Source organism: Scyliorhinus canicula, chromosome 8 (genome assembly GCF_902713615.1).
Source record: "Scyliorhinus canicula chromosome 8, sScyCan1.1, whole genome shotgun sequence".
NCBI classification, from domain to species: Eukaryota; Metazoa; Chordata; class Chondrichthyes; order Carcharhiniformes; family Scyliorhinidae; genus Scyliorhinus; species Scyliorhinus canicula.
This window is the reverse complement of record NC_052153.1, coordinates 74,927,113-74,943,118: the sequence shown is the minus strand read 5'-3', so window position 1 is coordinate 74,943,118 and position 16,006 is coordinate 74,927,113. Positions and strand designations below refer to the sequence as shown.

Genomic DNA, 16,006 nt, shown 5'->3' with positions numbered 1-16,006 from the left:
TCCACCTACTCCGCACATTTTTGGGTTGTGGGGGCGAAACCCACGCAGACACGGGGAGAATGTGCAAACTCCACACAGACAGTGACCCAGAGCCGGGATCGAACCTGGGACCTCAGCGTCGTGAGGCGGTTGTGCTAACCACTAGGCCACCGTGCTGCCCTTTGCAGTTTTATCTTTGAGAAAAAAAAAACCACAGTACCTTTTTATTACAATCTCCTGGTGCCTGGCAGGGTAATTCTTATCAAGTCACATTTGAACAAATTTGGAGCTCTCCCTCTAATTCTCACACAGATTTACTTCTTTTGTTATACCTTAGGGAGGGTTGCAATTTCTTATTATAACCCAAGTCTAATAAGCAATAATTTTCTTCGAGAATGTTTAAGTAAGTCTGTCAGATTTATTCGGTTTCTAAACATACTTCATTATTGACCCATTTTGGGCTCAACCTGTAAACATGGAACAAACAATGCATCGTGTAAGAAAAAATAAATTGTAGTAGATATCTCCATCTATAGTTCAATCTATTATTCTTCGCATTTTGTGATTTTCTCCTTCCTCTACTAAATACTTTTTTTAAAAACCACACACAGGAATAGAGTTCCACAGATACAGTTGACCTTCCATAACTGACCCAAAGAACCAATTCTTCACATGAGCTCTTGACAAAATCTCCACTGGTTATCGAAAGAATCACAGCCAAGCCCAATCACCTCCTTACCCAAAAGACGTGCTTGTCAGCTGTTATTGGACATCTCCCTCACTGTACCCTAACAGGCACCATAGTGTGGCGATAGGGAATTTTCACAGTAACTTCATTGCAGTGTTATGTAAACTTACGTGTGACACTAATAAAGATTATATCAAGAACCCAACAATTTTACAACGTGGGAGACCATTCAACAAGTGTCTATGTCACTCATAGCTACAGTAATACCAAATTCATCAGCTCTTCTCCTGTTTAACATGTTTAGCAATGGTGCACAGTTATGATATTACAATTATTTTTTAGACAAAACTGCTTTAACAGTTACAAATTATTTTTATACGGTGAACCGATTTTAAAGACTATTTCAAAATGACTCCAAGCTACCAGACAGAATTGTGGATTTCAGACTGAATTTCCTCATCCAAGTGGACAACATAATTTAATTATGGCTCACTGTGATCTTGTCCAAGTGATAATAAAGTTTTGTTGCCGCCTCATTGTAAGAATGTAAATTGTGGGGCAGCACGGTGGCCTAGTGGTTAGCACAGCTGCCTCACGGCACTGAGGTCCCAGGTTCGATCCCGGCACTGGGTCACTGTCCGTGTGGAGTTTGCACATTATACCTGTTTTTGCGTGGGTTTCGCCCCCACAACCTAAAAATGTGCAGAGTAGGTGGATTGGTCACGCTAAATTGCCCCTTAATTGGAAAAAATAATTGGGTAATCTAAATTTATTTTTAAAAAGAATGTAAGTTGTGCCCTGGCCAAGACAAAAGCTAAGAATTACAGGTGGCAGAAGACCATAAGACATAGGAGTGGAAGTAAGGCCATTCGGCCCATCGAGTCCACTCCGCCATTCAATCATGGCTGATGGGCATTTCAACTCCACCTACCAGCATTCTCCCCGTAGCCCTTAATTCCTCGCAACATCAAGAATTTATCTATCTCTGCCTTGAAGCCATTTAGCGTCCCGGCCTCCACTGCACTCCGTGGCAATGAATTCCACAGGCCCACCACTCTCTGGCTGAAGAAATGTCTCCGCATTTCTGTTCTGAATTTACCCCCTCTAATTCTAAGGCTGTGCCCACGGGTCCTCGCTCCTCGCCTAACGGAAACAGTTTCTTTGCGTCCACCCTTTCTAAGCCATGTATTATCTTGTAAGTTTCTATTAGATCTCCCCTTAACCTTCTAAACTCCAATGAATACAATCCCAGGATCCTCAGCCGTTCATCATATGTTAGACCCGCCATTCCAGGGATCATCCGTGTGAATCTCCGCTGGACACGCTCCAGCGCCAGTATGTCCTTCCTGAGATGTGGGGCCCAAAACTGGACACAGTACTCCAAATGAGGCCTAACCAGAGCCTTATAAAGGCTCAGTAGCACATCGCTGCTTTTATATTCCAACCCTCTTGAGATAAATGACAACATTGCATTCGCTTTCTTAATCACAGATTCAACCTGCATGTTTACCTTTAGGGAATCCTCGACTAGCACTCCCAGATCCCTTTGTACTTTGGCATTATGAATTTTCTCACCTTTTAGAAAGTAGTCTATGCTTGGATTCTTTTTTCCAAAGTGCAAGACCTCACATTTTCTCACGTTGAATTGCATCAGCCATTTCCTGCACCACTCTCCCAAACTGTCTAGATCCTTCTGCAGCCTCCCCACTTCCTCAGCACTACCTGCCTGACCACCTAACTTTGTATCATCGGCAAACTTCGCTAGAATGCCCCCAGTCCCTTCATCCAGATCATTAATATATATAGTGAACAGCTGCGGCCCCAACACTGAACCCTGTGGGACACCGCTGGTCACCGGCTGCCATTCCGAAAAAGAACCTTTTATCCCAACTCTCTGCCTTCTGTCAGACAGCCAATCCTCAACCCATGCCAGTAGCTCACCTCGAACACCATGGGCCCTCACCTTACTCAGCAGCCTCCTGTGTGGCACCTTATCAAAGGCCTTTTGGAAATCCAGATAGACCACACCCACTGGGTTTCCCTGGTCTAACCTACTTGTCACCTCCTCAAAGAATTCTATCAGGTTCGTCAGGCACGACCTCCCCTTACTAAATCCATGTTGACTTGTTCTAATCCGACCCTGCTCTTCCAAGAATTTAGAAATCTCATCCTTAACGATCGATTCTAGAATTTTACCAACAACCGAGGTTAGGCTAATTGGCCTATAATTTTCCATCTTTTGTCTTGATCCTTTCTTGAACAAGGGGGTTACAACAGCGATCTTCCAATCGTCTGGGACTTTCCCTGACTCCAGTGATTTTTGAAAGATCTCAACCAACGCTTCCGCTATTTCTTCAGCCACCTCCCTCAGAACTCTAGGTTGTAGCCCATCGGGGCCAGGAGATTTGTCAATTTTAAGACCTTTTAGCTTTTTTAGCACCATCTCTTTTGTAATGGCAACCATACTCAACTCAGCCCCCTGACCCTCTATAATTTTTGGGATATTACTCATGTCTTCCACTGTGAAGACAGACGCAAAGTACTTATTCAGTTCTCCAGCCATTTCCTCGTCTCCCATCACTAGCCTTCCGGAATCAGTTTGAATTGGCCCAATGTCTAATTTGGCCTGTCGTTTGTTTCTTATGTATTGAAAGAAACTTTTACTATCATTTCTTATATTACTGGCTAGCCTGCCTTCATATTTGATCCTCTCCTTCCTTATTTGTCTCTTTGTTAACCTCTGTTTGTTTTTGTAGCCTTCCCAATCTTCTGATTTCCCAGTGCTTTTGGCCACTTTATAGGATCTCTCTTTTTCTTTGATACATTTCCTGACCTCCTTTGTCAGCCATGGCTGTCTAATCCCTCCCCGGATAATCTTTCTTTTCTTGGGGATGAACCTCTGTACAGTGTCCTCAATTATGCATACAAACTCCTGCCATTTTTGCTCTGCTGTCTTCCCCACTAGGGTCTGCTTCCAGTCGATTTTCGCCAGTTCCTCTCTCATGCCCTCGTAATTACCTTTATTTAACTGTAACACCATTACATCCGATTTTGCCTTCTCTCTTTCAAACTGCAGACTGAACTCAACCATATTATGATCGCTGCTTCCTAAGTGTTCCCTTACTTTAAGATCTTTTATAAAGTCTGGTTCATTACATAGCACTAGGTCCAGAATAGCCTGCTCACTTGTGGGCTCCATGACAAGCTGTTCCAAAAAGCCATCTTGTAAGCATTCCATGAATTCCTTTTCTTTGGATCCACTGGCTACGCTATTTACCCAATCCACCTGCATATTGAAGTCCCCCATGATCACCGTGACCTTGCCTTTCTGACATGCCTTTTCTATTTCCCGGTACATGTTGCGCCCCTGGTCCTGACCACTGTCAGGAGGTCTGTACATAACTCCCATTATGGTTTTTTTTGCCTTTGTGGTTCCTCAATTCTACCCACACAGACTCCACATCATCCGACCCTATGTCGTTTAGTGCCATAGATTTAATTTTGTTCTTAACTAACAAGGCAACCCCACCCCCTCGGCCCACCTCCCTGTCTTTTCGATAGGTTGTATATCCTTGGATGTTTAACGGCCAGTCCTGAACCCCCTGCAGCCATGTCTCTGTGATGCCTACCACATTATAATCATTCATGATGATCTGTGCCATTAGTTCGTCTACTTTGTTACAAATGCTACGAGCATTCAGGTAAAGTGCCTTAATGCTAACTTTCTTATCATTACAGATATTGGAAGTCCTAAGATGTCCAAAGTTATCCTTCCTTTTTGTTGCATTCCTAGTCTGCCTTAAATCCACCTGCTTACATGTTATCCTCCTGCATATCTTGCCATTTAACTCCATGCTCCCTGTCGCTTTCACTTTCCCTTCCCCCCAACTCAGAAGTTTAAAGTCCTACTGACCACCCTATTTATCCTCTTCGCTAGAACACTGGTTCCAGATCGGTTCAGGTGGAGACCGTCCCAACGGTACAGATCCCCCCGGTTCCAAAACTGATGCCAATGTCCCATGAAGTGGAATCCCTTAGCCACGTGTTTACTTCCCTAATTTTCTTGTCCCTATGCCAATTGGCACGTGGCTCGGGCAGTAATCCAGAGATTATGACCCTCGAGGACCTGTATTTCAATTTTCTTCCTAGTGCTTGATAGTCCCCGAACAGGTCCTCCACCCTAGCTTTACCTATGTTGTTAGTCCCAACGTGGACCACAACAACTGGATCCTCCCCCTCCCGCTCCAATATCCTTTCAAGCCGGTCAGAGATGTCCCGCACCCTGGCACCGGGCAGGCAACACACCATGCGAGACTCCCGATCCGGCTTGCATAGGATACTATCTGTCCCCCTAATTATAGAATCCCCTATAACAACTCTTTTTACTCCCCCCTCTTGAATGGCCTTCTGCACCATGGTACTGTGGTCAGCTGGCTCATCCTGTCCAGAGCCCTTTTCCTCATCCATACAGGGAGCAAGAGTCTCATACCTGTTGGACAAGGTCAAGGGCTGAGGCTCCTGCACTCCTGAACTCAGGTTCCCCCTGCCTGCCTCACTAACAGTCACACTCTGAAGTCCCTGATCACTTACTGAATGTGAATTACTTAATCTCCCAGGTGTGACTGCCTCCTGAAACAAAGTGTCCAGGTAACTCTCACCCTCCCGGATGTGCCGCAGTGTTTGAAGCTCGGATTCCAGATCATCAACTCTGAGCCGGAGTTCTTCCAGCAACCAACACTTGCTGCAGATGTGGTCATTGCCATTCAGAAGGGCTGTTTGAAGTGTTGATGCCTTACTTGTAAGATGACTTGGCACTTTGTACAGGACACATGATAACAGCAGCCATCTTAACTTACCTGCAAAAACCACTGATAAAGTGCAGCAAGCTGTGCAGAGACGGATCTACCACCTTGATCCACAGAGAAGCAGACAAGAGCTTCAAACCAGGAAGAGAGATCCAGGAACAATCTGTTGCAAGTAATTGGGCATAAAGATGTCTTGCCTGCAGAATTAGAAGCAAGGAACCTCCCTCAAACCTGATTCCATCTATAAAGCTCATATGTTTAAGCAATCTCCAGGAATTCAACAGTAGAAGTCATTGCAGCTGCAGAGACAACTCTACAACTTCAAGACCTTCACTTCAAACAATGCAATACCTTAACTTCAAACCTATCAGAGCTGTACTGAATATTGACTAGTTTTGATTTACATTTATTAGTATCATTTTATTTTTAAACTCATTTTGTGTATATGCTAGTAACTTTATCTTTTCGTCAGTACGTTCCAGAGCAATAAAGAACAAAGGACATTACGGCACATCAATATGCCCTTCGGCCCATCAAGCCTGCATCGATCCAGATTCCTTATTTAGTACTACTTACTACATTTTACATTGGATTTCTCACTCGACGAGTGAGAAATCCAAATAAGAACATACACACATACAAAAGCTTTGTTCACCGACAAATTTGGGGAAACATCTTTTAAAGCATCTGTGCAAGCCAATAGTTTAATCACATTTACCCAACCTCTTCCCATATCATAGACTTTACAGTGCAGAAGGAGGCCATTTAGCCCATCGAATCTGCATCGGCCGCTGGAAAGATTACCCTACCCAATCCCTTGCCCCCACCCTATCCCCGTAACCCAGTAAGCCCATCTACCTTTTGGACACTAAGGGGCAATTTAGCGTGGTCAATCCACCTACCTACCTGCACATCTTTGGACTGTGGGACAAAACCAGAGCACCCGGAGGCAACCCACGCAGACACGAGGAGGAAGTGCAAACTCCGCATAGACAGTCACCCGAGGCTGGAAGTGAACCAGAGTCCCTAGAGCTGATGTAGTAGTGTTAACCACTGCCCCGTCCAAAAATTTCAACCATCTATCCAATTTAATCTTGAATATGAACACAGTTTCTGTCTCACATACCACCCTTAGAACTAAATTCTACTGTCTCACAACCAACGGTCCCTCTAGTTTTGTTTTGTAATTTATTTAAATGTGAAGCCCTACAACCTAGGGGGACATTATCCACAAGTCTGCAAGAATAAGATACTCTTAATCTTCTAAATCTTTTAAATGTCATCTTGTACAACTGCTTGTTCTTTTTTTATTTATTTAGAGTACAGAATTATTTTTATTCCAATTAAGGGGCAATTTAGCGTGGTCAATCAACCTAGCCTGCACATCTTTGGGTTCTGGGGGCTAAACCCACGCAAACACGGGAGAATGTGCAAACTCCACACGGACAGTGACCCAGAGCCGGGATCGAATCTGAGACCTCGGTGCCATGAGGCAGCAGTGCTACTCACTGTGCCACCGTGCTGCCCCCCAACTCCTCGTTCTTGACCCCTCAACTACTGGAGTCTGTATGATTTTTTTCGACCTCGTCTATCCTGGCATAATTTTAAAACACTTCTACTACAGCACCTATAATTGAATAGTATTTGTTTAGAATATGAAGTTTTCTTCATAGAACATACAGTGCAGAAGGAGGCCATTCGGCCCATCGAGTCTGCACCGACACACTTAAACCCTCACTTCCACCCTATCCCCGTAACCCAATAACCCCACCTCACCTTTTTGGTCACCAAGGGCAATTTATCATGGTCAATCCACCTAACCTGCACGTCTTTGGACTTAGAGAGGAAACCGGAGCACGCGGAGGAAACCCACGCAGACACGGGGAGAACGTGCAGACTCCGCACAGACAGTGACCCAATGGGGAAATCGAACCTAGGACCCTGGCGCTGTAGAAGCCACAGTGCTATTCACTTGGGCTACCGTGCTGCCGTCAAATTCATATTTGCATTTCCTCACTCCAGGCAGGACATTTCATCCATTAGCCCTGATCAAAACATGTTTAACTTCTTTTATACTTATCAGCCTTTTCTATTTCTACAGAAATTGTCCCCATATTTCAACTCTCTTCATAACTAGTTTCCCAGTCTTGCCATAATTCTGGTGATGAGGCAACCAACACTGCAGGCAACAAGTCCATCCGTGTTCGAACCAGATTACTTCACAGTTCTATTTGTTTAACAGCAAATACTATTAGCCTTTTAAGGAAATAGCTAACTTACCTCACACTTGAAAGATGTACTCAAATCTCATGGTCTCTGCATATTTAACCCCGTCAGTATGTCTTTGAATGGTATGCATACTTCCATTCCTCACTTTTCCTCCAAAAATGCTTCAGCACACATTTCACTCCATTAAACTTTACTTGTTTATGTTTGCCTTAAGTCTACCGTAGTCTACATCGCTGTTTACCAAATCTTGACTTTTGTATTCTCAGTAAATTTCAATATTGTGCTTACTACACCCAAGCTCAAACCACCTACATACACAGAGAACAAAAATAGACATTGTATTATGCCCCCCCCCCCCCCCCCCCCCCAGGAAACACTACCCCAATTAAGTTTGCTCATATCTTGAAGAAATCGATGCCAACCGTGCTGAACTATCCCAGCATTTTCAAATGATAACTAACTTGAACTTCAATTTTGAAACATTGCCTCATAAGACAATTGCTCCATCTGACAGAATTGAAGAGATAAGTAATAGGATGTATTAAGAATTAAAAATGCTCGTGTTTACAATATAAATAAATGATTTGCAAGTAGGTCCTGTAACGATCCTCAGAGACTGATAAATTAAAGTTGAACTTCCAGTGAATCACTGAAAGGATCACACAAGATTTCAAGTTTTAGGACTTTTACCTTAACACACACACTAAAGCAGCATTAGCTAAACATTATTTCAGTCGTCAACTTATGCTCTAAACTCCTCTATTTAACATTTAAAATGACCAAAACACTCTCGCTATGATTATACTTTACTCTGTCCCTCAAGTAGAAACTTTTGTCCTCAAATAGACACTTAATTCTCAGAGAACCAGTTCAAAGTGATTCTTAGATCATTTTTCCTTTTTCAGCCAAACAACTTCTAATCTTTGAACTGGTTTTTATGGCGTGAGTTAGCTGAGAGATCTCTCCCTCTAACCAAAGCTAGGCAAATCTGCAAGCTTGGTTTAGACTCTCATGGCCTTGGTCACTTCAATCCAAGCATGGGCTCCCACTAGATTTTGTATGGTGAACAACATAAATCTTTTGCCCCTGTTTCACTGCTCTCTTTTTCTCTCAAATGTTTTGCAGACTTGAGTTTCAGTGATATTTAAGAAAATCTGCAACTATATCCGACAATGGTTTCCAATGGACTCTTTCCTGCTCAAAGCCCAAGTCCATCGTAACATTAGTCATATGGGCCTTGTAGCCAGATAGAAATGCCAGTTAGCCATCAGCAAGACAGAACCCCCCCCCCAAATTTAATTCTATCTTGGAATTAGACCGTTTCAAGTTCAACAATTTACCCAAATAAAGGCATTCATAACACAGGTTGATTACATATTAAAAGACCTGGCTACATCAAGCAGCTGGGCTGAAGAGTGGCAGGTGCCATTTAATGTGGACAACTGCAACATCATAAGATTAAGAAAGGATAATAAATTGGCAACAAAAGTAAAGTGAATTACATGAGATGGGAAAGGAATTTGAGGTTACGGGCAAACAGATGGTCAAAACCTGCGGCAGCAGGTAAGAGAGTAAATCGAACCTTGGCCTGTACAGCACAAACCTCGTTACGGTCTGGAGTTTTAACAGATTGCACAATTCTTGTCATCTTATTATGATTAAAACATTTAGGTATTGGAGAGATACAGCAAAGAAAAACTATAGTGATGGCTGGGATTAGACTCACGAGTTAGAAAAAGAGAATGCTTATGCTTGGAAGGTCAGCACTGAAGAGAAAGCTCAGGGTGATGTTATGGAAGCATTCAAGTGATACAAAATAAGCATCAACATGTTTTAAATAATGACAGATCCTACAATTCGAGGTATTTGAAAAACGTATGCATTCACAGAATGACTCATTTTATCTTAGCTCGTGAAATCTGTTTCTTGTCTTTTGCCCTTGAACCATGCGCTAAAGTTTTGCTCCCAAGGCTGCTCTGAATTGGTCAGAAAGAGATGGCTAAGAGTCTAAGAGGAGTGCAGATACTTCCCTACAAAAGCAAATTCTGACTGAATGGGAAGCATCCAACCTTAATCCTGGCAGCCCACAAGAATAAGAAAATTGCTTTCTCAAAATACTAGCCCAGTGTCAGACTGCAATGAAATATTCTAAGTCTGCTGACACTTAAACAAAAAATTTGCCACTAATGTTCCTGCGTCATGCTTTTTTATTATTCTACTGTTCAGCCCATCACTAATCCAAAACGTCTTGCTTTTCTGAAAGACTTAAAATCTAATCACTTGGCTATCTCGTTTAGCTAATCAAAATGATTAATATCCAAGTTTGGATTTGCCTAATTGATACTTCTTCATCTATTTTCTTTGCAAATGTGATGATGTCTTGCTCAATGACTTTAGCCCTTCAACTTGGTTCCACAATCTAAGAAGCGGCAGAAAAGTAGCAGGGTGAACGGTATATGACACGGCCTCTACAGATATGGATACTGAAAACAAAATTCTCCAACTTTGAAAAGTTTTTTCAAACAACGGTGATTTATAGAAATATCCGCAAAATTAACCTTTCAATGCACAAACAATTGTCTCTCCTTCTCAGAGCAGGAACATAAACATGCTGGTGTCCGACACCCTAAACTGCCTCACCCAAATGATCATTCTTTGGACACAAACTGAGGCACCACCAGCAGGCTATTTGATCTTGGATATTTAATCATAATAAACCTGGTAAGAAGTCTTACAACACCAGGTTAAAGTCCAACAGGTTTGTTACAAACACTAGCTTTCGGAGCACTGCTCCTTCCTCAGGTGAACCTGAGGAAGGAGCAGTGCTCCGAAAGCTAGTGTTTGTAACAAACCTGTTGGACTTTAACCTGATGTTTTAAGACTTCTTACTGTCCTCACCCCAGTCCAACGCCGGCATCTCCACATCATAATAAACCTGTACACACACTTTCCAGCTGTTTGTTTTGATGTTTTAAGTTTCCTTTGAGATTCCGTTTACTTTGATGCAGCATCCCATTAAAGGGCTTCCTTTTAATTTATCCCTCAATTTGCTGATTTTGTTTATTTAGTTACACTTTCCAGCTGAAGTCGCGGGATAGCAATCATCCTTAGATAAGCTCACCGATTTTACTCTCCCTAGTTCCGAGTTTTAAGACAGTCTAGTCAACTATTGCAGTCATGGCTGAGATGATATGAAAAAAAGTTAGTAGTGTTTCTATTTATAATGTCATTACTCTTAACATTGCTCCAACATTCATAGTGTTATAGCAGATTCTGTACAAATAAAGCTCCAAGATAGCCCACTGTGTGAAATTTTGACTTTCCAAGTAAACAAATGTATACTGTAGACGTTTCATCTATTTATACTACTATCGAGTAGGAATTTATCTCTCGACCGAAAAAGTACAGCGTGAACCTGCTACATTCCAGTTTACAAGTACAGCTGCCACCTTTCCAACAATTCAGTTCTCAAACAACTTAGCAGTTCTGTGCTTTGTAAATGCAACATCAAATGCCATGGCAGGTTGTTCTTGACCCTGCTTATTGCTAAGCAGTTCAGACATACAAGTACAATCACTCCACCCTAAAGTACTGGATTCTGACCTTTGTTATTTGCATTGGATAGAAGCACAGCAGAGATGGGATCTTATTTTGGGCTACCAGCCATTAACTGTATCAAGAGCCAATGAACTGCTGCCACTACCAAAATTCATTGGCCAGGAACATAGAGCAATAGGATCACCTATCTTAAGAATGATGAAATTTAGTGTACAACATTCCATCATACAAGCTTTCAGACATATACCTATGTGAGCAACGGATTTTAGAACAGTACAGCACAGAACAGGCCCTTCGGCCCTCGATGTTGTGCCGAGCAATGATCACCCTACTCAAACTCACATATCCACCCTATAACCGTAACCCAACAACTCCCCCTTAACCTTACTTTTTAGGACACTACGGGCAATTTAGCTTGGCCAATCCACCTAACCCGCACATCTTTTGGACTGTGGGAGGAAACCGGAGCACCCGGAGGAAACCCACGCACACACGGGGAGGACTTCCAGATTTTCTTCCAGATAGCTTGCCAATATAAAAGTAGGTGTAGTCAATACTACTACAACTACATCATGTCAACAAGTTGCATACTATATAGCAGCTCTAATGCAGAAAGTTGTCCATAGTTACTTTGCAGAGGAAGGAAAGATTTTATGACTGACCAAGATCTTAGTCAAAGCAGCAGTAGGGGGTGGGGCGGTCTTCAAGGCTGAATGGAGAGATGGAGGCGTCTAGGGAGGCAATTCCAAAAGTCTAGGCAGCTGAAAACACAACCCAAGATAAATGGAGAGGGAGATGCAGAAGACCAAACCAGGAGGCTGGGGAGAGGCCACTGCAGGTCTGAAAAATGATAACAGATGCAGGGAAGGGTGCAACCACGGATGATTTACAAATTTTAAATGTGGTTCTGTAGGACAGGGGTGTAGGTCAGCAAGAAGGATGGGTGTAGGTCAGCAAGAAGGATGGGCGAGCAAGATTTGTTAAGATCTTGAATAATGAAATCTTAGATAGGTCAAGGTTTATACACAGTGGTGTTCTTGATTTTATTTCTGTTCAACGGTCTAATTGTATTTAAAAAGACCATCTTCGCAGTTAATAAAGCAATATTTAATATATCATTTAATACAGTTTGTGTTTGAAATAAAATATGCAAAATATTCTGCACAAATACTGACAACGCCAACCTGATGAGATTATTCCCTAGCATTCAGGCGATTAATCACATTATAATTATTTGTTTCATGTTTGCAATGAAACTCAAGTAAATATTGAAACATCAAGACTACAAGTTGATTAAAATAGTTTGTGAAATCAAACTCTGCCCAACAGCCCTCTCGCCATACTTCCAGACCAAAGCCATAACTTGCTTCATAAACGGAAACAATCAAAAAAGTGAAAGTGAAAGTAAAAATCGCTTATTGTCACAAGTAGGCTTCAATGAAGTTACTGTGAAAAGCCTCTAGTCGCCACATTCCGGCGCCTGTTCGGGAACAGTCAGATATTACAAATGCCTGTGAAATAAAGCCTCCAAGCAACATCTCCCCTGCAAGGCATTGCTGAGATCAAACTAATTTGTCTTTGCATTTCTTCCCAAGTTATGCCCCACCACCACAAAGGTGCAATCAGTTGGTTTGGCACTTTCTTCCCCTCTATGCTAAACACATAAAAATAATAAAGAGACACATTAATCGATGATACGCTATGTAAAAGTATATATTAGAAAATAACTGATTTCAAAGTAAATCTAACCTATGCAAGATAATAATAGAAATTACAACATCTTACACTTTATCATTATGAATATTAACAAATTTATAGTTAATTATATATTTTATGCAATTCAGCAAATTCAGAAAATACGCTTTACAATGGGAATTGACAGGATCAGAAATTTCATCTGATCCAATTAATTTTTTGCTGGCATCATACAGCTAAGAGGTCAAAAACCATTCTGGCAATCACAATATTGCAAATAAATATGTAAAGTCTGAAAAATAACCTATTGCCCAACCAAACAATATGCCTGTTTTAAAATGGTTCATAAGATGTTCTAGCACTCAAGCCGTAAAGCAAATGCAAGTATATCAAAGGTTTGTAACTTTTAAATCCTATTCATACCTCTGGGGGTAAAACAATGACACTGTCCTATCCATTTATAAACTGCTTATATTTGTGTCGGTGCTGATACTTGTGTCGCTTTATGTGTCAAACAGTGAAAAATCAAATCAGACCTGTACTCATTTTTAACATCCCACCCTGCCATTAATCTTTCCTCCAAGCACCCTTCAACCAACCCCATACAACAACCCAACTGAGAAAGCAGGGCTGTGGCCTATTCCCAACTCTTTGTTGGTGTGGTATTCAAACTACCGATTAGCAGTCATGGAAGAACAGTATGCATCGATTTACATTTTAGAGCAAGACACCTAGCGTCAGGCGTCAGCCCACAAATTCGGTGACTTAGATTGCTAACATGCTATACACCATTGAACAAACGAAAACACGGTCAGGTTTTGTTTGTATTACAATCTACAAATTCGTGAGTAGCACTGTCCTTTGGCTAATTGAACTCACACTAAAAAGAAAATCACAGAAAAATATACTTTCCTGAAGGTGAAAAGTAATGAACCGAAACAGCTGGACAAGTAGTGATCTTGTTTACTGTAAATGCCTATGCACAGCTCCTAATTTCTCCCATAGAAGAGTGCTTCAATTGGAAGCAATTATTTATACATATCTCAGATAAGCATCTTGAAAGAATCCAACGCTTTCTCCCTAGCCACCCACCCGCCCCCACCATATTGGGGGGCTTATAGGAGGACGGTGGACAACAAGCGGTGTAAATGTAAATCTGCAATCAATTGAGACAACCTTTCCATTCCCAATTTATACCTGAAGTGCCAGACCTACAAACGCTCGAGCCACAATAGTGGCACCAAGTAAAAATATTGGATCAATTGTTTGTTTACCCCGAAGGCCGTCCACTTCAAAACGATCTCCCGAAGAGAGAAACACACACAAAAAAATTGTGGCCTGACCCACCCCAGCAACTACTTCACTTGTTTTTTATAAAATAGGTGCAGGTTAAGTATTTTGCGCGCGCGAAGGAGCAGAGAAAGAGACACGCGTGTGGTTTCAGCAAACTCCGCAGAATCAGTGCTGTAACTCCTTGCAAACTACTTCAAGTCGGCTGCAGACAACCCGAGATTAGTTTTAAAATACATGTTTTTTTTAAAAAGGGGGCGCGGCGGGTGCCGAGAAGCAGCAGCGTCCAATTGAAGTATTTGGACAGCAGCAGCCCCCTCCTCGGAAAAATGCATTTCTACAACAACATATTTTTTTAAAATTAAAAAGCGGACGCTGATGTGGGACTCACCGGAACAGTGTACAGGAAACGTGCAGCTTGTCCGCGCTGCAGCTCTGCAACAAGTCCAGTCGGAGCCGCGGCCTGGGCGCCTCCCCGCAGTATGGCGGTCAGAGGTGGACGAGCGTTAATGAGGCGCCTCGTCCCGCCTGCAGCACCCCCCCTCCCACCCTGGGCGACAGTCAGAGCCGGGCTGTAACACAGCCTACCCACCCTCTCTGCAAGCTGTGTCCCCCTTTTCCCGTTATGTTTAAATGCGCGAAACCCCTGAAGGGTTTTTTTTGGGGGGGCGTGAAAGTTTCAGTTGGAAGATGTCTCGCGGCGGCATTCACCGCTCATCACCTCCCCCCCCCCCCCCCCCTTTCTGTTAATGTTTGCAGTTGAGGGGCCTGGTGAACTTTATTCTTTTTCTTCGCCGTACAACGGAGGGGGTACTTTTTGTCGAACCGAAATAAAAATGATCGACAGCAAAACCAACGGCAGAATTGTTTTGCGTGTGTCCCCCCCCCCCCCCCAAAGTTTGTTTTCAGTTTATTTTCACCCTTCCACGAATTTATCAAGCAGCTTTTTTTTTAATCTGCCACGAGGGGAAGGGTCAGATGTCCATTCCCCAGCACCACTTGCCAATACTGTGAAATAATCAGTGGTGATTTTATTGATTTTAGTCTGTCTTTATGAGTGCGCTCTATCAGGCTGAGGCCAGTGGCTGGAATCGCTAGTTTTTAGTTAGCAAAGCTATACTCCTGATGCAGGGTCGCATACAAGATTAAACTAGCATGGGAGAACTTAATCACGTGAGTTCTCCTCCCAACCTTTGTCGGTGTTGAATATTCTAAAAACCTGGACCCATTTCTGCCATTACCCTTGTCCTGTCCAGATTAAACAGCTTGGGGTGCCTATCCGCCACAATGAATTCAGGATTTGGCTGCATTTTCTGCTTCACAGCAGCAGACAAATGACATTATATAACTCTGATGTGGAGATGCCGGCGTTGGACTGGGGTGAGCACAGTAAGAAGTCTTACAACACCAGGTTAAAGTCCAACAGGTTTGATTCAAACACGAGCTTTCGGAGCACAGCTCCTTCCTCCGGTGAATGGCGAGGTATGTTCCAGAAACATTTATATAGACAAAGTCAGAGATGCTGGACAATGCTTGGAATGCAGGCATTTGCAGGTAATCAAATCATTACAGATCCAGGGAGAGGGATAATCACAGGTTAAAGAGGTGTAAATTGTCTCAAGCCCGAACAGTTGGTAGGATTTTGCAAGTCCAGGCCTGATGGTGGGGGGTGGATGTAATGCAACATGAATCCAAGATCCCTGTTGAGGCTGCACTCATGCGTGTGGAACTTAGCTATAAGTTTTTGCTCGGCAATTCTGCG

At 42.7% G+C, this 16,006-nt stretch overlaps 1 protein-coding gene across 4 annotated transcripts in view; it reads right to left on the bottom strand.

Annotated features, from left to right (window-relative positions):
* The window catches only part of sema4d (sema domain, immunoglobulin domain (Ig), transmembrane domain (TM) and short cytoplasmic domain, (semaphorin) 4D), a 277,830-nt gene extending 262,905 nt beyond the window's left edge, over positions 1-14,925 (bottom strand). For 3 of the 4 annotated variants that reach the window (XM_038804752.1, XM_038804753.1, XM_038804751.1), the window contains exon 1: positions 14,636-14,925. The gene's annotated coding sequence lies outside the window, so the exon portion shown is untranslated. Of the gene's footprint in view, positions 1-14,228; positions 14,406-14,635 lie in introns of those variants that run through there. The other variant, XM_038804755.1, reaches the window with a different exon arrangement.
* Between the last annotated feature and the right edge of the window lie 1,081 nt (positions 14,926-16,006).